Raw genomic sequence first — 23002 nt, forward strand, 5'->3', positions numbered from 1 at the left:
CCTGGTTTTAGTCTCTGATTTTAGAAGCAAACTATGGTAATTATTATTATTATTATTAATTATTTGTACCCCGCCCATCCGGCTGGGTTTCCCCAGCCACTCTGGGCGGCTTCCACAGAGACAAAAAATACACTAAAATGTCACACATTAAAAACTTCCCCGAACAGGGCTGCCTTAAGATGTCTTCTGAATGTCAGGTAGTTGTTTATCGCTTTGACATCTGATGGGAGGGCGTTCCACAGAGCGGGCGCCACTACCGAGAAGGCCCTCTGCCTGGTTCCCTGCAGCTTTGCTCCTCGCAATGAGCGAACCGCCAGAAGGCCCTCAGCGCTGGACCTCAGTGTCCGGGCAGAACAATGGGGGTGGAGCCACTCCTTCAGGTATACTGGGCCGAGGCCTTTTAGTGGTAACCATGGTTATAATGGTTCAAATTTAAGTTGAAGCTAACCAGGGGAGGGGAGGAAAAGTCAGGAGAAGCAGAGGAAGGTGTCAGTCTATGAGCACTAGCCATCACCAAACCATGGTTTGGCAACTTGACACAGGTTGCACATACCCTTCTTCCACCTCTCCCTTCTGGGATGGGAATTTCTGTTAGCCACTGTTTAACTGAGGCTAGGCCTTATATTGATAGTGATGACTACCAGAAGGGGTTGAAATTAGGATTCAAATCCTGTTTGCAGAAACCCTAATTTGAACCATGGTGAACTGCTGATGCATCCATCATCTGTGGTTAAGACTGATGGCATCTCCTTAAGAAGGCAGGAATGAAATGTGTGATACCCCAGACAGTTCACAACTGCTTAAGCATGGTTAAGTAATGTCAGGAAGGTTATGCAAGCATTGAGCCTAAGCAACAGAGGTACAAGAAACTGAACAATTACTTTTTGTAGGTTGTTCTAAAAAGCTGCAGTTCATTCTTATTATTTGCAACCTGTTCATTTGTCCCAAGATGAACAATAACATATGTAATTCAATAAACCCTTCTGCAAACATCATAAAGTGTGGGAGAATCAAGTGTAGACATTAAAAAACGGAACAAGTTTGGAGAACAAAATCCCGATTGGTAAAGGGCAAAAGAGCTGTTAGTGTGTGTTGATGATGGTCTCTGGTATTTATAGCAACAAAATGAAAGGCATGTTTTAAAATTTTAAATCTCTGATTTAAAGAAGGTTTAATATGCATGTGACAAGGAGTGAAGAGGATTACAAACTGAAGCAGTGTGTGAAATGATTACAGAAAGGTGACGGGAAACAAGTTATACTGAAGGGGGGGTTCTGTCTAAAAGAAGAAAAAATTATTTTAAAAATGCAAATGTGTTTTGATATTAGCAATTCATATTAATCCCTAGCACCGTAAATACTTTATATAGCACTTCTAATTTGCAATGTACTGTTTAGCTTTTATTGTGTTCACCTTTCAAAACCCTGTGCAATAAATCTTTATTATTCCCATTTCACAGCGAGAGACCAGAGTCTGACAGACAGTAATTTACCAAAAGGCTATATATCTGTGGTAGAGCAGAAATATACATAAATCTGCTTGAACGGTTTGCGCGGGCAACGGGCTGAGAAGGAGCAATAAATGGCGGTGGATTTGGAGGGCAGCGCCAAGATAGCGGAGGCCGGGGCCTTGGCCGGCGGAGGGATGGTGGCAGCCAATGGGGCTGAGAATGGCGTCGGGATGGCATCTCCAAGAGTGAAGGCGAACGGCCAAACCAGAACGAGAAAAGGAAGGAGAAAAATGCCAAAGGGGGAAGAAGGGAGTCGCTTTGAGCCCCATGCCAGCCCTTCGAAAAGATACCGAGCCTTCATTACCAACATCCCCTTCGATGTGAAGTGGCAGTACCTCAAAGATCTAGTCAAAGAGAAAGTTGGTGAGGTAACATACGTGGAGCTCTTAATGGACGCTGAAGGAAAGTCAAGGGGGTGTGCTGTTGTCAAGTTCAAGATGGAAAAGAGCATGAAGAAGGCTGTGGAGGTTCTCAGCAAGCACAGCCTCAGCGGGTGGCCCTTGAAAGTGAAGGAGGATCCTGATGGAGAGCATGTGAGGAGAGCCGTACAGAAGGCCACGGCTGCATCTGGTGGCGGGATGGGGATCGGCCCTGGTCCCGGTGGCCCCGGGATGATCAACATCCCTCCCAGCATCCTCAATAACCCAAACATCCCCAACGAGATCATTCATGCCCTGCAGGCAGGCAGGCTTGGGAGCACGGTCTTTGTGGCCAATGTGGATTACAAAGTTGGCTGGAAGAAGTTGAAGGAGGTGTTCAGCATGGCTGGCGTAGTGGTCCGGGCAGACATCCTGGAAGACAAAGATGGCAGGAGCCGGGATATTGGCACAGTGACTTTTGAGCAGGCTATTGAAGCTGTTCAGGCCATTTCCATGTTCAATGGGCAGCTGCTGTTTGATAGACCGATGCATGTGAAGATGGATGAGTGAGCCTTGCCGAAAGGGGACTTCTTCCCTCTGGAGCGGCCCCAGCAGCTTCCTCATGGACTCAGAGGCATTGGCATGGGACTGGGGCCAGGAGGAATACCTACTGATGCAAACCATTTGAACAAGGGTTTGGGTAAGGGCAACCTGGGACCTGGAGGAATGGGCATAGAAGGCTTGGGCTTTGGAATGAACAAAATGGGAGGGATGGAAGGGCCTTTCAGCGGAATGGAGAATCTGGGCTGTTTCCCTTCTGGGATGAACCTGGGCAGGATGAGCGAAATGGACCGTGGAGGCGGGTTTGAAAGAGACTTCCCGAGGAACGAAATGGGGATGGCTCGTAGCTTTGGAGACACCCTGGACAGGGGGCTGGGTGGTGGCAGAGGCGGGGCCAGCATCTCCACGATCGACCGCATAGCCACGGGCATCAATAGGCTCTCCTCGGGCATGGGGCATGGCATAGAAAGAGTGGGCTCCAAGATGGACAGGATGGGGCTGGTGGTGAACCACATACGCTCCGGCGTAGACAGGATGGGCTCCGGAATTGACCGGATGGCTCCCCTCGGGATAGACCACTTGGCGTCCAACATGGACCGCATGGGCTCTGGGATAGACCGCATGGGGATGGGGATGGAGAGGATGGGCACAGGGCTAGGGTTCGGCATTGACCGCATGGGATCCGCCATGGACCGCGTCGGCACAACCATGGACCGCATGGGCACTGGCATGGACCGAAAGCTCCAGCATAGAAAGGATGGGCCTGGGCATGGACCACATGGTCCCTGCGGGTATGGGGCCCGCAGGGATGGGCCCTGTGATGGACAGGATGCCCACGGGGCTGGACCGCCTCGGGATGGCCTCCATCGACAGGATAAGACTGGACAGTATTGTGGCCAGCAACATGGACAGAATGGGTCTCAACTGCATGGGAGCTGAGGCAACCAACATGGACAGGATGGGGCCCGCCATGGGGCAGGGCATGGGGGCAGGGCTAGACAGGATGGGGCTCGCCATGGGGAGCACCTTCGAGAGTACGATGGAGATGGACAGGGGGAACTTTGCCGCTGGAAGCTTCACCGGCGCCCTTGGGACCGGAGGACCTGCCACCACGGCCGGTGTAGCCAGGAAGGCTTGCCAGATTTTTGTGAGAAATCTTCCTTTTGATTTCACGTGGAAAATGCTGAAAGACAAGTTCAAAGAGTGTGGCCACGTCATGTATGCAGACATCAAAATGGAGAACGGCAAGTCCAAAGGGTGCGGCATGGTCCGATTTGAATCCCCGGAAGTCGCCGAAACAGCCTGCCATATGATGAACGGGATCCAGCTTCGTGGCAGGGAGATAGACGTATGGATTGACAGGAATGCCTTAAGTTGTGTTTTTTGGCACGGGCGTTTTTAAATACGATGGGAGAGCGCTTGGGGTTTGTACTTTCTTGTTGGGATTTTAAAAAAAAAATTGGATGTGAAGATGGTAAGACAACTCAGTTGCTTTCTGGAGTAATTTTAGTTCCTTTTTTAAAATAAGATTTGCTTTCTTCCCATTTTACTGTCCTGGGTTTTTGTTTTTGAATTGAAACTGTGTTTTAAAATGCACAATTTGGTTCTATGTAGTGGCGTCGCATTACACTATGTCTTTGGTAAATAAACGCCAGTGGCGGGTGGCTATCAAGTCTTGTTCCCACCCTTTCCCTGGTTAGAGAAAATCTTTGGAAAGACTCTCTGAAGAAAGCAAGTAGTGCTGATAACTCTGTATCTGTTTCTCCTATGGGAAATATTCCACCTGGGAACTTCTGTGAATGTCTGAAAAGTTTTTTTTAGTGTTTTTTTCTTGGAAAATGGACAACTAGACCATGAGTCAAACCAAAACCACATGTCTTGTATGAAGTCGATGTCTATATTAAAAGTGTTCTCTTGTGGATTACAAAGAAAAAAGAAAAAAGAAATCTGCTAGAACCGGCTCAATAATCCCAGTCTTGCACATTATTCCACTCTGAACAGTAAACTGCCTCCCCTCCCTACAGCTTTCTTACCACTTTTTCATCTTTTCTTCCATTTGCATATTTGCATTTGCTCTGTGCACTTTCACCTAAGTTTCTTCAACGAACTTCAGTATTAGTCTTCTCTCTTTGGGAGCCCATATGTGACGGAGAAAAAATGGGATACCAAACTGACAGTAGGTATGCTAAGAATCACGACCTCTGGATGAATATAATTGATTTAGGGTTTGATACAGTCCTCAAGCTCCAGATGTTTGCAGAAAAATAGGTTTGGGGTCAGAAAATGCCCACTCGGGGAGAAAACTTCAGGACTTTCCCTCAGCACTTGGTTTCACACCACAGCTGAGAATGTCCAGGCCCACTCCCAACATTCTTGAAACAGGTAACAGAGGCCATTCTCACGTCTCCAAGGGGAATGGAATAAAAACAGCCCCAGCTGGTGAGATTCTTCTGGAGTTGATCTGCCACAAAGCTGATTTATGCCTTCCTCACTTCTGCGTTTACTTGCAAGGAAGCTACCTAGCCTGCTGTGAAGATCAACAGCTTGGAGTCTGTCCCATAAAATGAAATGACATGACACTGAGGGGTTGGGGATGAGAAACAGAATGAAGATGTTTGGATAAGGGAGAAGATGGAAAAGGAGACAGGTGATGAAGTAGACTGAACTAGGCAAAATGGAGTGTGGGAACATGACCGTGGGCAAGAGAATTCCTGTGAAAGTGCCTCCTCACATATGGTTTATTAAAGCAAGCTAGCTTCGTGAACCAGAGTACAAAAATGTCTCCTTTCAGTAAACCACGGATTTGGAACCCATGGCTCTTCAGATATTGACTCCAGCTCCTTGCATCCACTTTCCCCATCCTTGCAGTAAGCCATAGTTAAGACTAACCACAGTTTGTCTGGGTTTGCGCATAAAGCTAAGCAGCAGCTAGTTAAAAGCAGAAATGAAGGCTTCTGATCTCCTTGTCTATGCTTTTTTGCGATTAAAACATTTTTTGCTATGTCCTAATGCAGTCATTAAAAGCAGATATTTTTCATAACCCCATCTCTTAAAGGGCCACCTGTTCAATTCCGGGGGAATGGGTAAATGTGAAAAATGAGCCTATATTAAATTGCCTGATTGCCCTTTTAATTTGAAAGAAGCGTGTAAAAAGAACTTACTAACTCTTTGCTAAAGATCCCCAAATGTTCTTTCAATTAACAACATGCATGAACTCAAGGTTAGAAACTAACTTGTCCCCAAAAACTAATGGTTGAAATGCAACAGAGATTTCATCCTTTATCAGTACCATCCTTCTTCACATTTGCCGAGAGCTTATTGCACCCCACTCCACTTGGCACAGAGCTGCAATTTAGGTTGGGGAACAAAGGCCTTGTGGAGTGACGCAATCTGAGAAACAGGACCTCTGTGTACCAGGTTACCATTATATTCTGTCAGAGCTGCTCTTACCCACCCACCTTCACCCGTGCAGCTGCATGCAACTTAATGGTGGATTCAGCCTTTCAGTCTGGAAGAAAGCTATTTATACCCTCACTGAGCTTGCTTGTGACACTATTATTGTTCTCCCATCCTCAACAGGCATTATTCAGGCAGCATGACATGAAAAAACGGTCCATACTACAGAAGAGCAGTTTCTAATAAATAGATCATTGTGTCTCAAATATAAAGAAAACTTCCTGTTTCTAATTAAGCAGACTGCAACTTTACCTTTCTTTCTTTTCTTTTCTTTTGTCTCAACTTATGACTTAATGCTTAAAAAACAGGGAAGAGAAACCATGCATGTAAAAGAAGAAAAGAAACAGATAAATGGAAGTGGTCAAGTTTCTTCAAATTTTAATCTCACAGATTGGTTTTCCATAACCGGGTTTTAAAAGCAATTATGGCTAATAGGTTTCATGCTAAACGAAAAGCATTTTCAGATTATGGGGAATCATGTTACAGATGGAAAGAGATATAAAGAACAATAGTAACTGGCTCTTTCTGATTTTCATGGAGTTTTGGTCTAATTTAGCAAAGTTGTATTTCTAAGTATTTGTTTTAGTTTTAAACTTGGAAGCTGTACGCCGGCTCCCTCGGCCAGTAAAGCGAGATGAACGTCGCAACCCCAGAGTCGGTCACGACTGGACCTAACTGTCAGGGGGTATCCCAGGATTGGAAACAATGTTCCAAGTGAAGGAAGAGGGGGCATATAAGGCAGGTTCCTATCTTGAATGCCCACAGCCTTCCATTCTAAGTGTTACTCCATACCAGCCTTTGCCAACCTGGTGCTCTCCAGATGTTTGGGACTTCACAAATATTGTTGTAGTCCAACACCAGACTGGCAAAAGTTGCACTATACAGTGTATGTGTGGAATCATTTGTAAAGTCCCCACATTTTGAAGGTAGTTATCTTTTGTCCAGCAAACACATTTCTTAGGTTGTATACACACCATATACAATCAGCATGGTCTGGTTGGTCACTATGAGAACAGGATGATGGACTAGATGAGCCATTGGCCTGATCCAGTAGGCTCTTCTTATGTTGTTACCTTTACAGCACATTTGAAACATATTCATTGCCTCAATGAATTCTGGGCACTGTAGTTTAGCCCTCCAGAGGTACGATTCCCAGAAACCCTTAGCAAACTACAGTGCATCATTCTTTGAGGGAAAGAATGTTTCAAATGTGCTTTAAAGGTATAGCATGTATGTAGCCTAAATGAGCCATTCTTATGCTTAACTAACAAATTATTCTCTAACTCAGCCTTTCCCAAGCTGACATCCTCTAGGTGCTGTTCCACGACAGCTCACATCATCCCTGACCTATAGTCATAATGGTTGGAGCTGTGAGAGTTGCAGTCTGAAAGGCTGCTCAAAATTGCACACAATGTGTGCTTGCTGAAAGATTTGCAGTTTCTTTTCTTGCAATATTGCAGCAAGAGAAGAACATTGCAGCAACACAAGCATTTTGCAACATCATAACTGCTCTTGTTGCATGATGCAACAAAAATACCCCAATGAATTTGGCAAGAAGCTGGTTACCTTAGCTGCCTCTGCGGTTGCTATGTTGAAAGGCTCTGGACAATTAGATGTGTACAAAAAGACACAGCAAAAGTTAAATCCCACCAAAATCAAGTGCTTAACTGTGCACTTATCAAGTTCCATTTACAGATGCAGGGATATTTTCAACTGGGTTTATATTTCATCTATTTTCCTTGACCTGAGGTTTGTCACTGGATGGGGCAGCCCCCGTAGGCGGGGTAGCTCTAGTCATGCATAGTAGCTCCTACCATGTCCATCATCCCTCTCTCTAAGCCTCTTCGGCTTTTGCAAAGGTAACAGGAAATGTAAGAGCTTCACACTGCTTGTTGCCCTGTATATCCAGCTGGTGTGAAACAGTTTTTATAGTGCAAACCTGGGCATGTGCTACTCAGAGGTAAGTCCCACAAGTTCAATGAGACTTACTCCCTGGTCAGTGAGTATGGGACTGCAACCTAACAGAGAGATGGACAAGCTGTCCCTGCATCGGGATCATGCGCTGTCCCCTCAGCATGGAATATGAAAAGTAACTCTGCTCAAGCATGGAATATGAAAAGTAACTCTGCTCAAGATGCAGAGGAACAGGAAGTGTGACACAGTCACATTAAAGTCTGACAAAGGGAACATTTCCTTTGCCCCATTTTAACATTCAAAGCCATTCACAACAAGGAAGACTTGAAAATTTCAACCAGTAGTTTCTCTCCTCTGTTATGGAAGTTTCCAACCTTTCAAGTTTCAAGGAATCTTTCCTACCTTGACTTGTCTGTTGAGAAACCCCTTCATGAGGATAGTGGTGCAACGGGGTAATGTTACACTCTTCCAGTCTTTCCCAACCTTGGGTCCCCATAAGTTGATTCACGACAACTCCCATGAGTCCCAGTCAGATGACCCCAATATTCAGGAATGATGGGAACTGTAGTCCAAAATCATCTGGAAACCCAAGGTTGGGGAAAACTAGTCTTAAAGTATTACCAGAATACACACACTGGATTTAATGGTCTTGGGGTCAGCACTTTAGACGGTAATTAATATGTGTTACTTCACGTAATATGGTTTTAGAGGGGGAGGGATCTTCAGATAGTAATGTGTATGACTTAAAAATAAGGTAAGTCAGCACTCTTGCTCATTCTATGGACTTGGGGTGGTATTCAATTAAGTTTTGCTCAGAGCAGAGCTAATGAAAACAATGAACTTAGTCATGCTCATTAATTTCAGTGGGTCTACACTAAGCAAAACTTAGTTGACTACCACCCCAAGTCCGTAGAATGAGAAAGAGTGCTGGCTTACCTTATTTTTAAGTCATGCACATTACTATCTGAAGATTCCCTCCCTCTGTAAAACCATATTACGTGAAGTAACACAAGATACCTGTCCCAAAGACCTATCCTGCTGGTACTACTATCTTGGACAGGGACAGCCAACATAGGGCCCTAAATAGGTCACTGCACTACAACACCCTAACCCCAGTTAGCATGGGTTATGGGCAGAGACGATGGGATATGAGGTCCAACAACATCTGAAGGTCACCATTGGGTACCCCTGGTCTAGGGAGTGCATTCAGTTCATCGAAGGCCCAGAACAGGCCTGTTTGACCTCACCATAGCTATGTACATATTGAGCTTGCACCGTATGTGAATCTACATATCAGGGAAGATACATCTCCAGCAAGCTTGTCCACCACTCCTTCTCACTGAGGAATCTCTCATGAGCTTCCAAGGAACCTGGTGTTTCCCAGAACAGTGCTGGAAAACCATTACTCCATTCTATGTTCATTAAATATTATTTTTTTAAAAAGACTAAAATCTCTTTTGTACAATGATCTGAAATGGTTTAAATGTCAATCTCATTAAAACTCTCTTTGATGTCCCAATGACTAATTCAGCACATATTTCTCAAGCGTACAACGTGGTTAGATTAATCCCACACTTGCATTTTTTTAAAGGCTTCTCTGCTTAGCTTCTCTAGCTTTGCAAATGCTCCATCTCACGCCTCTGATTTCTCACAGACTCTACATGGCCAGCCACTGTGCCATGGCTACGCCAATGTTACGTTGCCATAGTAGAGTTGCAACCTTATGCACTCCAAGCAGCAAAGAAGAAAGCAAGACAACCCCAATGTGAAGAAGAAACAATGCAGCAATACTGCCCACCAATCCACACTACTACTAGTTACCATTGTCCACCACTCATGACATTGCCTTCTACTCACACCAAGCAGGGAAGACAGAAATACCTATGTGACATCTAGGTTGCACCATGGTTAAGTATGACGCTTGATGTCAACAGAACCCATTCTATATTTCCTCCCATACACATGGGATGCCCTCAGGAGAAAAGAGTCAATAAGGGCTCACCCTACCACAAGACTCCTGTGTCCTAGGCATTAGGAGAAAAGCAATCACAGGTTCCAGGGCTCTCCTCTGATGGGGGTTCAAATTCCTTGGTATCCCCCTGGGATACCCCTTTAAATGCGGGAATGCAGAATCTTTGACTCAGGGGTCAGATGTGCCTCTGCACACCTCTCTATCAGGCCCTCAAGAGTCTCCCCAGGCCCCACCCCTTACCTTCAGGCCCCACCCCTGCTGTGTCCTCCTTGATTGTTTTTGCCTGACTGGTATATGTTGTTGAACTCTGGTGCTGCCTCTAGCTTGTCTGGATTTATTTATTTTATACTCCACCCTTCTCTCAGTGCAGGGCAGCTCACAGCATAAATTAAGGCAGATACAAACACCACACACACACACACACAGTATAAATATTAAAACAAATGGTAACCCTATTATAAACAGCACTGAAAACACATTAAAGCATTTAGAAGCGCATGCGCGCACACACAAAGTACAACACCCTCAGAAGACCCTGCTGCAACAGCCAGCTGGTGGCCAAACATATTTGTCTGCTGGCAAAAGGAAAGCAGAGAGGTGGAAGGGAGTTCCACAATCTGGGAGCAGCCACCGAAAAGGTCCTCTCAGATGGAGAGAGGTATATGTATAGGCAACGCAGTGTAGAAAGATAAGCATCACCTACGTTGCACCACTCATTTTTACACCTGGCCCCACCCTCCACTACCATGTGGCGCTGTGGACATTTCTGCAACAGAATGTAACCCTTGGGCTGAAAAACATGTACCACCCCTGCTTTGGTCAGGAAAATAGCTAGGACCAGAGGAAGGAGTGCCAATTTATTCACAACAAGGTCCCTGCAACATCAAGAATGCAGAGAGGGAGCCCATGGCAGGTCAGTACCCGAGGTGAAATGCCCCACTGGGAGCAAACTCCATAAGGAGACTCCCCTGCCGGGAAGTGGTGGGGAGATCTATTCCCAATCCCCCCCCCCTCCCCGCCAGTGGGGCTTTGTATGGGCTCCTCCATTGAGAAGCTGGTGCAAAGCTCCATCACACTGCTGGGCAGGGGGTGGGTGGGAGATCTGCCGCCTGGTGGCAAAGCTGAGTGGCAGAGTGCTTCCCCTCTCACCGACTCAGCAGGAGGGGAGGCATTCGGCATAGCTTTGTCACCAGTCCCACTCTGCCCCCAAAGGCTGGGGGAACCAGCAGTAACTCTGGGCAGCGAAACAGGATGCCACTGCTCAGGGAAGGTGACGTCTGCAGTGGTCCCCTCACCCAGCCTCACGGGTGGGCCAGCTCTGAGAATGTGCACAGATGTCTTTTGTAACATTTCACACAATAAGTATATGTTGGTGTCAATGTTTAGGGAACAACCATTTAGCCAGGGGGAGTGGGAGAGAGCCACTTGGACAGGGAAGAGTACACATTACAAAAGCAAGCTCACGGAAGGAAACACATCCAGCCACTTAGCAATGCAGTAGGACAGAGCAATGCAGTGTAAAAGGAGAGGTGTGGATCTGATTCCCGCACAGTCAGTCAGCCTAGAAGGGCTGTGATGATGGAAAGCCCAGTGCCCTCCTCCTCCTCCTATTGCGAGTTTCCCACAGTGAAGACGCTGGACAGCCATCAACAGGACAAAAACACAGCGGACACTGGCACAAGCTTTTATTGAACAGCTTCAGTGTTGAAGGGAGTACTGACAGCATCCTAGCAACGTGGGGTTGCTACTGGCTATAGGACGCCTGCCACTCCGTGTGACACGACGGGCAGTAGAGCAACAAGTGCAGCTCAGTGCATTCCCATCAAGGGTGCTACTGCCCCTGCTGCATTTCTGTCTGTCACGTGCTTCTGAGAGGCACAGGAGTCCAGGGAGATTTAAAAGGCAGCAACCCCACGTAGGAACACAGGTTTCCCACTGGTTGCTGCTGCTGGAGGCCTGGTGTTCTGTACTGGTAGCAGTAAGAGACATCCTTTCCCCTGTGCGTGTTCAGTGGCTACTTGGTGGCCTGTGGAGAGACAAGACAGACATGGGCGTAGGAACAAATAACGAACAGATGAATGAGTGGGTGCTCGTTTGGCAAATGCATCTTCAAGAAGGAGTGCGATATCTCTATGCTCTTCTGCTCCAAATTCCCCAGCCCCCATTCTCCTATTGGCACCCCCACCACCACAGCTATCAGTGGGCTAAATGGAATGCTAGTTCTGCTGAGAGCAGACTCACTAAAATTAATGGGCATGACTCACTTAATTCCATTAATTTCAACGGGTCTACAGAGTAGGACTTCATTGGCTACACCTCAGATTTTGGAAATTCAGCTTGCTGGAGGAGACAATATAGCAACTGAGCCAATACTCACCCATGCAATATAATGAGCTGTACTGGTACCCCCTTCTCCAGTGACAGCTTTTTCTGCTCCATGTGCCCTGGCTCTGATCCTGTAAGGAAGAAAGAGTTGTGAGTGACTGGCCAGCAATTCCATTAAGAAGAAGGGAGTGCATGGTGTTCACTAGCAATGTGTTCCCCACAACCCACCCCAACACATGTAAGTTGTATTCCCTGGGTTGTGGCTAGCAGCCCCCTCTCCCATGTCCACACAGCACTTATATGCCTTGCGTCCCTTTGAGCAAGAAAGGCTTGTTAAACCAGTGCAGTTTCCCCACATTGCAAGGCAAAGGGTATGGGAGGAGACACTCTGATACATGTCTGAGTGCTTGGCATACTTTAAAGCAAGGAGAGGGAGATGGAAGAAGTTCAGGAAACTGGCAAGACCCTCTTGCTTACCTGTATGGAGCAGCCGGTCCTTGCAGTCACTGTTGCGGCAGAATTGCAATTCCATAGGGCATCTGCATCGTGTCCTGCAGCAGTACACCTGCAAGGGTCCTGAGATGTGACAAACATTATCCATCTGCCCCTCCTATATTTGCTGTTGGCCATGGCTGTTTGCACAATTAGCAAAGTGTTCCTTCTTGCAGAGGACTCCCTTCCGCTGGAGTTCTCCATCCAAAGAATTCCTCCTTGTGTACTTTCATAACTGCAGTTCTGCAGACATGGGGCTTTCTGTTGCGCAGAGTGATACAGCCTCATGACATACAGGCTGATCTGCGATCTGTTGCTGGGAATTATATGTAAACTCCCGGTGCTGTATTTGGCTCCTGAGATGGTTGGAATATTATCCTTTATTGACTGTGATGCAAAAGCAGTATGGGTGGGAGTCACCTAACCAGGCCCATCAGCATGAGCTTTGATGTGCACAGGTGCTAAGCATGCATGTGTGCATGTGAGCACACCCACTGACCCATTCTCTGCATTGGCAGTAAAAGGCATTTAGCTATGTTTTAATAGGCACAACTGGCACTGTAACCTTTGTTAGGACCTTAATAGCAAGTACTTGTAAAACCTGTTTTTGGACAGAAAGGAAAGCCTGATTCATCTCACTCTAAACGTACAGGTGCTCCCACCCCACCTTTTCAGCTCTATGTGCCACAGGAGTGCCTCACACACGGTGGATCCAACGTTTGCTCCAAGGAAATGAACCAGAGCTATTGAGAAGCAATGCTTGGCAGATTGTACCTCTTGTCAGATCTGGGTAACTTTTCATAGCACAGACGAGGCTTGTATAAAAAGGCTTTCATTATAAAACAGTGGGAAAAATCTTTTTCACAGACCGTATTGGAAGCATTGCTGCTTTTCCCACGAAAGAGTAGAAGTCCAGAAAATAGGAGAGTAAAAAGTAGACCATTGTAACAAGCGGCCCCAGAGACATTATTCCAAAAGAATCAAACCAAGAAAAATATGCTTAATATGTTCAAAAGCGCTTTGCAATTTAGGGGTTTAGGTATTACAATTGAGTAGTCAGTCCAGGTGGCAGATCAACACTTCCAATCACTTATATTGCAGCTCAACAAGTCACACTAAATAGTCGCCTCAGCAGTCTATATTCATAATGCTCTGACGTTTGGAATTATGAATGCTACTGAGGAACAGTATGTCTGTAGTCCTAGTAAATTTATGCTTTGGGAAATAATTACATTTCAGCACCATGCTGTAGTCTTTCCAAATGCCTGCTGTACCAAAGTCTAAAGGTAAATGGAACTTAGAGAAAGTTTTACATACCCTCCAGTATATAACACTGTGTTAATTTGCTCTTGGGGTTGTCAGGGAACTAGCATATAGTTTTACTAATTCCCAGATGCAGCTATCTTTGCTTGGATGCAGGTGGTTTTAGCTTTCTGGGTTGCAAACTGGTAATCCTAAAAACAAGTTTTCCCCTGTAAAATGTTGCAACCTAGAAACCCAACATGTTCCACATTAAGTAGCATGGGATAAATAGAGCAACACTGATAATGCCACACAGAGTAGTCACTCATATTAGGACTAGTAGTATGTCACAAGTAATTTTTTTTAATGACTTTGCATGATATGCATTCCCTACGACGCACAATCAGGACGAAGGGCAGTATATAAATTTAATAAATAATAAAGATAATAATAGGCAATTTAGCAGTTGGGTTTTTATTCCGCTATGGCAGGTTCATGCAGAGAAAAGTTCAACCGGCTACAAAGTAAAGTCCTATTCACATGGAGGAAGCCTAAAAGGCCATTAACTGTTAATAACTCATTCTCGAATTGCCCCCCTTAAAAATCAAATTGCCCCCCTGTGGAGTGTGTACCCAATGTTGCCATACAACCACATTTACAATTCATGCTTTATTCATTTAGATGCTAAAATGAGATATGAATGTATTGTCAAAACAACCCATCTATTTACACAAAACAAAAATATTAATATTTAACAATATACAGGGCAAAATATTTTACAATAAGTTGGTTTCCATTAGCTACTGCCATCCCAAATAGATTATTGGCTAATAGGAAAAAGTTGCTTCCCACATACTCAAGTATGGAAACTAGTGTTTGCTCTAATCTTACAGTAAAAAGATTGTGACAAGCCTTTCTTTGTTACTAAGAGCCTCCGCTGTTTATACAAACTTCCACCTATATCCTTGACTTCTTTTAAGCCGCAGCTCAGCAAATCTAACTTCATATGGATAAAAAGGACTAGTTGCTAGACTAGCCAACTGAAGCTTTAGCCACCCTTTAATTTTCTCTCATTTCCAGCTCCCATCCCTACCCCGCCACACTGAACACACTTTTTCAATAAAAATCCATCATGTGTGGAGAATCCCAGGCTCAGAGTCAAATGTGGCCCTCTAGGGCTTTCTGTCTGGCCCCTGGGACTCTTCCCAGGTCACACTGCTTTCCAGGCCAAGCCCCCTCTCCCCATGCTGCAGTGGCCCAGCACTACATCCTCCTTGGGTGCTTTTGCCAGCTGGAATATGCCCTTGCACTGTGGTTCTGCCTCTTGCTTGGCTGGCTGGCGGACAGAGAGATGCGTGTGGGAAGTGACAGTGTATGCAGGAACCTCTGACTTTTGCACAGCACAACCAGAGCATCCAGGAAGCTGAAACTTGGCATATACGTAGCCGTTCCGCACACATAGCCCAAGAGACGCCTATTGCCAGGAAAGCCTGAAAGGGAGACATTTGCAAGCCTCTCCCTAGAAACAGGGGCAAGAATGGTAACTCCAAAGCACACACCCTCCCCCCACCCGAAAGCAGAACTTTGGCACATGCATAGCTAAAAAACAAAACAAAACCCAAAACCCACTCTGCTAGAAAAAGTAAAAAATAAAGAAAGAAATTAAAACAGAATGGCTGAGAAGAAAATAGTAAAGCTCTGAAAGTCATTAAGTTATGTTCTACATAACATTTTTTAAATCTTCAAGACAGCAGTAGAGTGAAAGTCTACTGATTTCCTCAGGACATGGAAGTATCTCACAGCTGCAAAATGAACCCTTCTCCACTGGGAGCAGAAATTTTGTTTTGTTTGGCTTCTGGTGATTAAATGCTCGCCGTTGCCTGGGTGTTCGCTGGCTGAAACTTACAAGGTGATGAGGACACAGGAGTCAAGAGCCTGTCGTTTCTAGCAGTAGCCCTGCATAAATGTGAAACCTGAGTTAATGCGTAACACATTAGTGCAAACCAGTGTATTAGATCACCAAGTTAAATATATACTTACAAAATCGCAACATCCAAAACAAACAAAGGTGAAGCCCAGCATAATTTAGGATTCTATTTCATAAATTATTATTTTTACGCTAGTATCACATACGAGAGGACAGAACACATTGTTGTACACATTAAATTAAATTCACAGGAAAGGAGGGGGTGAACCAACCAATTCATTTAATTAAAGGGATTTGTTGCCTCCAGATGCCTAGTTAAATATTATGCAAGTTGTGAGTGGCTCAGGCAGGGATGGGATTATCTACTAATTATGAAGAGCTACATAGAGAATATAAGAAGCTGCCTTCTAGACTACTTGTCCACCTAGCCCAGTAAAGCCTACTCAGACTGGGAATGGCTTTCTAGGATCTTAGGCAGAAAAGTATTTCCCACAACTTGCTACCGTATCCCAGGGGTCTGCAACCCGCGGCTCCAGAGCCGCATGTGGCTCTTTTACACCTTTGCCGCGGCTCCGGGGCAGATACTAGAGAGGGGAGGAGGCGCATTGTGCGCCCCGACACTCCCCACTGTGGCGGGCATTGCACTGGCTGTGACGTCGCATGGGGGCGGTGCGTGCGTTAGTCATGCACCGTCCCGACGTCACCTTCCCGCCCGCCCGCTACATTGTAAGGGGCATGTATGCTGGTCACTGCATTGAAAGGGGGCATGTACGCTGGTCACTGTTTTGAAGGGGAGTGAAGAACACACACACAAAAAAAAGGTAACTTGTTAATTTAACGTTTATTTCTATGAGGAGGAGTAATTCTGAGGGGTCAAACAAAGAAATAATAAAAAAGTGACAAAAAAGTTATTTTTATAATGACGAGTTTTGCGGCTCCCAGTTTTTTTTTCTTCGGAAACGGGTCCAAGTGGCTCTTTTTGTCTTAAAGGTTGCAGACCCCTGCCGTATCCTTTTATCTGGAAATACTAGAGATTGAACCTTGGACCTTCTCCACTTGCGCTCTGGCATTGTTGCTGTAGGAGTGTGAATGAACTGGTAAAATTGCTTAGTTGGATGGGAATTACAAGAGATCCTAGCCAGGTCCATTTTCAGTCAACCCTTCTAAAAGAACTCCACAGACACCTGAGAATTAAGGCCACCCAACTACTAGACCAGTTTGAATGGGCCAACCAGTCTCTTAAGTGATGATGGGGGAAACAGTAGTACCCAAACAAACTGAGGAGACATTGCCTTGCCTCTTGCTACCTTTTCTCATGGTTGTGTGACAAATCACCCTAGCGAAGATTCTAACTGGGGAGAATGTTTTAGCATGAGACCACTAGAGATTTTCTTGCTGTTGCTTTGATCGGTTGTTTTCTAGCTACAGTTGGAACAAAGTACTAAGTCTACCATTAACAGACCAAGGAGCCAGAATACCAAAGGCCAACTCTGATGTCGAAGTGGTTGGTTTCCTCTACAAAGAGCTCACTTCTCTCTGGGACATGCGGATTAAGGAGGTGAAACGATGCAATATATTTCCTAAAGCAGATGGGAATCTGTTCCACAAACTCATTCATTCGATGAAGAAATAAATATAGAAGTTTAAATTCTAAGTGGAGAAATAGCCTTTGTTAGGATTTCATTAGATAATGAAATGGCATCAAGATAAAACTCCAAGCATTGATTAAATACTGACATTTACTGAATCCAGGAATTTAGGATGTCTAGCACCCACAAACTCATGACACTATGTTCTACTTCCACTTCTGAAAGGAAGACCTTTCATTGCCTACAGACAGCCACCCAATCTTAAACAACTCCTAACCCACAATAATACTACAACCAGACTTAACACGGACACTGGCACCAGAGCCTGCAATAAACCCAGATGCCAACTTTGCTGCCACATACACCCGGACAACACCATTACTGGCCCCAACAACATCACACATACCATCTCGGGACTATTTAATTGCTCATCGTCTAACATTGTGTATGCCATCAAATGCCAACAGTGTCCTTCAGCTCTCTATATTGGACAAACAGGCCAAACCTTACGCCAAAGAATAAACGGACATAAATCCGACATCAGGAACCACAAGACAGAGAAACCAGTAGGAGAACACTTCAATCTCCCAGGACATTCTATACAAGATCTCAAAGTAGCTGTTCTATTACAAAGGAATTTCAGAAATAGACTGGAAAGAGAAGCTGCTGAATTGCAACTTATTACCAAACTTAAAACCATGGAGAGACCTGGTCTGAACAAAGACATTGGATTCTTATCTCATTATACATGACAAAGCCATTTTTCACCTTCTCACCCCTTGCTTTTTCCTGTAAGACCTATTGCAGTCGTTAAGAGTCGTCAACAGGCTCATCACAGCTATCTGCCTATCACCCATTCCCACCACCCTTCTGAGTAATACCCCTCCCCACCTTCTCACTATATAGAAGGGTCTGGTGACTTCTGTTTCAGTGTATCTGAAGAAGTGTGCATGCACACGAAAGCTCATACCAAGAACTAACTTAGTTGGTCTTTAAGGTGCTACTGGAAGGAATTTTTTTATTTTGTTCTGAATATCAGTTCCTGAAAACCGCAGGATGAGAAAGTGCTGTTATGCTCAGATGCTGAATTAGATGGGACCTGACCCAGCAGGTTCTTCTTGTGTGGTAACTGCATCTTTCATCCTGACAAACAAGTCTTCTTTGAGGGCAATGATTTTATATGGTCTTTTTATTTCAACAAGACAACTGTCCTACAGTTTCAGTTCTCAATATTAGAACACTTACTTCTAACAGAATCACAGACTTTGGTTTTCTTGTGGTACATGATAGTATGGTTTATGGAATGGTAGCATGGCTAGGGAATGGTAAACGCAGTTTATTTTTATAGGTTTGGACCTGTTACGGCTCATGGTTTTGACAAATAAATACTTACAAAAGGAATGGGACCTGACGATCCTTGTTCTCCAATACTCCAACACCTATTTGCTCCTCTCTGCCTGGCTTGCAACTGCTTACATGTGCTATTTTCATTTTTCCTAGATACATCTGATTATGTGCAATGTGCTGCTCTCCCATTTTTAATAACATCCTTTATCTTCTCATCTTAACAGCTGTGGGATTTAACTGCTGAGACAGATGAAAGATAAACACTTGGGGGATGCTGCAGAAATATTTAGGCAAGATAGCAAAGTACTGCCCCTCCAAGGACTTTAAAAGAAGGCTAAAACCCTAATTGGAATAGCTTTAACTACAAAACCCTCTACTCCTCAAATTTACTGGGAAATTTTTTTAATTAAGACAACAACTTGTAATAACAACAAATGTTTTTGTCACTTATTCTGTATGACAACAAGAAGTTGTGGAGAGCTAAGCCTAGCCTTCCTTTTTATAAACAGAGTAGTCTAGCGGTATCTGATAGCACTACTTAGATGACTGAGTGAGGAAGGCAAGACTTTGGCCCACTGTTGTGGAGCCTTGTCTTAACAAAAGGCTCTCTATCTATTACATGCCACCAAGAGACCAATTTGAGGCTCTCTGTGGACAAAGTAGTGTCTGATAACAGCCTACAAAAAGAATATTTCTTCTCAGAAGTACCTGCAAACACAGTACAGACAATCCTCTTTGGGAGCTAGCCCAGGTTGGGGTGTGTCCAAAAGAGTCTTAGACACTGGTTTGAACAAAAAAGGTTTGTCTGGTTTTAAAAGACATACATTTAAAGCACAGACATCCTGCAAAGAACATGGGAACTCTAGTTTACTTCTCAAAGCTACAATTCCCAGCACCTTTAGCAAACTACAGCCCCCACAATTCTTGGGGGGGGGGGGAATAATGTGCTTTAAATGTATGGTGTGTAAGTAGTCTGGTGCAGTGCTGTTTTTACTAGTATGGTTTTAATAGATTTTATATATGTATGTAGTTTTATTCCACATACATATATAAAAACATGCTTAATTGTTTTTAATGAATTTTTTCTAGGTTTTTAGCAGTTCTTGAGTCCCATCTGAGAAAAAAGGTAAATAATAATAATAATATTAATAATAATAATAATAATAATAATAATAATAATAGCAGCCCAATACTAAACACTGAAGAGGAAGTATTGTAGTTACATTCACATTTATGCTTAACTTTAATCATAAACTGTTTAAGAGTACTTGTCACAACAAATGAGCAAAGTTCAGTAGATGTTACAAATATTTGTATGTCTGTATGCTTAAGAAGTAAAAAATATTCCTTCTTTGCTGTGTGCAAACATTTTGGGGGACTTAAGAGTTTTCTCATAAAGCTACAATAGTAGCCTCAGGAATAAGATCTGAAAGTTTTCTCAGTAGAGATCAGTTCACAACACTGCATATTGCTGTCAAACATAGTATTCTATTACAGTAGTAAGGTTGGCACCCTCTTATAACCCTTCATTAGTTTGCACCTTAAAATCCATAGAAAGGTTCCCCCTTTAATTAACACTGCCATTACTCTGGAAGCTAGAATGTGGCTCAATGGAAAGAACTAATGCTCCATGATATTGGGTTTCTCATTGGTAGCCCTTGGCCCGCTGAGGCCAATTTAACTAATAGCCTAATAATTATTTACTCAAGTAAGCATTAGCCACCTTATGTCATGGCGCTTCTAAACAGCAAGAAAGTAAGCACTCTTTCTATGCACTCTCTTTTCTATGCTGGGAAAGATGACCAGTTGCTTTTTCTATCACAGCATGGAGTAAGCTTGCAGATTCTGGGGAACTCAATTACACAGAGACAGAGGACAGATGACAGACACCCTCCTAGACTCTGGTGGGGAACACATGTCACCCACCCACCAGGTGTTCCTGGACTCAAACTCCCACCATCCATGACTATTTGCCATATTGGCTGGGACTGATGCAAGCTGGAGTCCAGTAATACCTGGAGGGTCATAAGTTCCCTATCCCTGACCCAGACTAGTCTTCGATCTCACTCCTATATGTGAAATTTGCTGATACTGCCTGCCCGCCTGGTCATCCAAGGCCACTTCTCAGGCAGTTTTGTGTCTGATGGGTTACTACTACCATTCTCTGTTGGCAGCTGAAGCACAAGACACCAGTTTCTACAGTTTCTTGACAGGTCTCTGCAAATAAAAGGCAATCTGCACATGCTCAGAGGCACTTTTGTCTTTTTGAAAGCTTGTTTATCTATTGCAAAGGAATTTTACACATGCTCTGAAGCATTCCATCTTAGATGCCAATATTTTTGTAAACAAAAGATGGCAATCCCACACAGGTGACAAGTTTCCAGAAGTCAGGATGACTCTTTTGTCAATAGTATGTACTGTTGGGAGAAGAAGGGACTCCCAAATCATATCTGGCATGCTTCTAGAAAGGACTGGATTCTGGAGTTTTCTGGGAGACCGTAGTAATCAGCATGATTAACATTGCTCTTCGTTACTTCTCTAATAAAGTAGTGAGTACTTCAAATACCTGAACAATATTGATGTAGTTTCCTATATCCTATATAAGTTTCAGTAAGCTCTAGAAACCTGTGGGACTAAACTGAAAATGGAAGACACCTGCTGCAGAATTTGGGTCATCATATACAATGCAAAACTCTGCTTATGCAAAACTGCAGAAAATCTGTTTATGCATCAGTTCCAGGAAAATTATGCTTACCTTGAGGTCACATTGCAAGATTTGCAGAAGGTATTGTTTTTCCTCCCTAGTCAAAACAGAACTTTCAAGGCAATACTGTGCTCTCATCAAGCGAGGCATGTAATACTTGGTAATGATGCACGTATTTTCCTCCCTAAACTGGCGCTGCTTGCCAGCAAGAACAACTTCGTGCAGATAAGGTGGCACTTTTTGTATTGCACAGAACATCTGTTCCAATCTGCCTTTCATTAACACTCATACTCACTTGTAAGCGGCATATCATTCAGTGATAGACAATCTTTCTTAACTACAATGGAACTCATTAAGGGAGCTCTGGCTAATGCAAACACCTTTTGGGAAGTATACATGTGCAGAAGAGTAGTATTTTTGTACATAAAGCAGTGTCAAACCTCTGCACATTCCTAAAACAAACCTATTACCTTCATCTTTTAGTATTTAAAAATAAAGCTGTCCATCAAAGAAAGATCATTTAGTTGTTCAGGCATCTTGCCTTTTAGGCTACAGTTCTATTTTTCGCACAAATTTTATGGGAGTAAGCTCCATTTTGTCACAGTGCTGCGTCAACATGCATAGGTTTGTACTGTTAATCAAGGTTTGAAGCCCTAATTTAAAGACATTCACACTTTAAAAGTCCTCACTTGGATACAATTCCATGACTACTAGCCATGATGGTTATGTTTTACCTTTTTGGAGAAAAGTACTAAGATGCATAAAAATTGTTTTGGGGGGGAAATATAAAATATTTTCAGAGGATAACATTGTTTTAAACTATATATCAACTATACGGGGTTTGACCACAGTTCAACGGAAATAGACTCTCTGCGCCCTTACTTCTGCTAAAAGACTGATATTAATTCACTTGAAATATAATACCATGGTCCCCTTCGATAAATGAATAGAAGACAGGACAACTCAACATACAACAGATTGCTTTTAGACACAGATTGTATATGGATAAATATAATTATATTTGGAATCTATTTACAAAAAGTATAATGTCTTGTTAATACTTTTACATTTAATGGAAAACTGCTGATTGCTTATATACCCATATACAGTGGTACCTCTGGTTACATACTTAATTCGTTCCGGAGGTCCATTCTTAACCTGAAACTGTTCTTAACTCGAAGCACCACTTTAGCTAATGGGGCCTTCCGCTGATGCCGCCGCACGATTTCTGCTCTCATCCTGAAGCAAAGTTCTTAAACCGAGGTACTACTTCTGAGTTAGCAGAGTCTGTAACCTGAAGCGTATGTAACCCGAGGTACCACTGTACTCTATTTTATCACAATTTCAATTCTTTGTTTCTTCTTTCTTTTCTTTCCCATTACTCTCTCACTGATTGAATACACACACATCCCTCCACTGTCAGAGGCAATATGCCTCTGAATATCAGTTTCTGGGAATCACAAGTAGGTAAAGTGCTGCTTGTAGGCTTCCTATGGGCAACTGGTTGGCCAAGAACAAGATGATCTTGGAGTAGAAAGATCTTTGGTCTGACCTCCTTATGTTCCCCTAATGTCAATGCAAATAGCCTTTCAGCATTAAATCTG

General features: G+C 43.9%; 1 protein-coding gene, 1 long non-coding RNA gene and 1 pseudogene across 9 annotated transcripts in view; 2 read left to right on the forward strand and 1 right to left on the reverse strand.

The window, feature by feature from the left end:
- The window catches only part of SPATA13 (spermatogenesis associated 13), a 99182-nt gene that overhangs the window by 47879 nt on the left and 28301 nt on the right, over positions 1-23002 (reverse strand). The window contains exon 1 of one of the 7 annotated variants that reach the window (XM_079973361.1): positions 4464-4601. The exons of the other annotated variants lie outside the window; for them this stretch is intronic. The gene's annotated coding sequence lies outside the window, so the exon portion shown is untranslated. Of the gene's footprint in view, positions 1-4463; positions 4602-23002 lie in introns of those variants that run through there. 7 annotated transcript variants of the gene reach the window in all.
- Positions 1567-4350, forward strand: LOC307214730 (heterogeneous nuclear ribonucleoprotein M pseudogene; annotated as a pseudogene). The gene has a single exon. The product of its transcript is annotated as a heterogeneous nuclear ribonucleoprotein M pseudogene (transcript).
- Positions 4822-6117, forward strand: LOC307215123. Its single transcript, XR_013838288.1, has 2 exons — positions 4822-5297; positions 6010-6117. It is a non-coding gene; the product is annotated as an uncharacterized lncRNA (long non-coding RNA).

The sequence above is a fragment of the Podarcis cretensis genome, assembly GCF_951804945.1.
Source record: "Podarcis cretensis genome assembly, chromosome: 4".
Taxonomy (NCBI): Eukaryota; Metazoa; Chordata; class Lepidosauria; order Squamata; family Lacertidae; genus Podarcis; species Podarcis cretensis.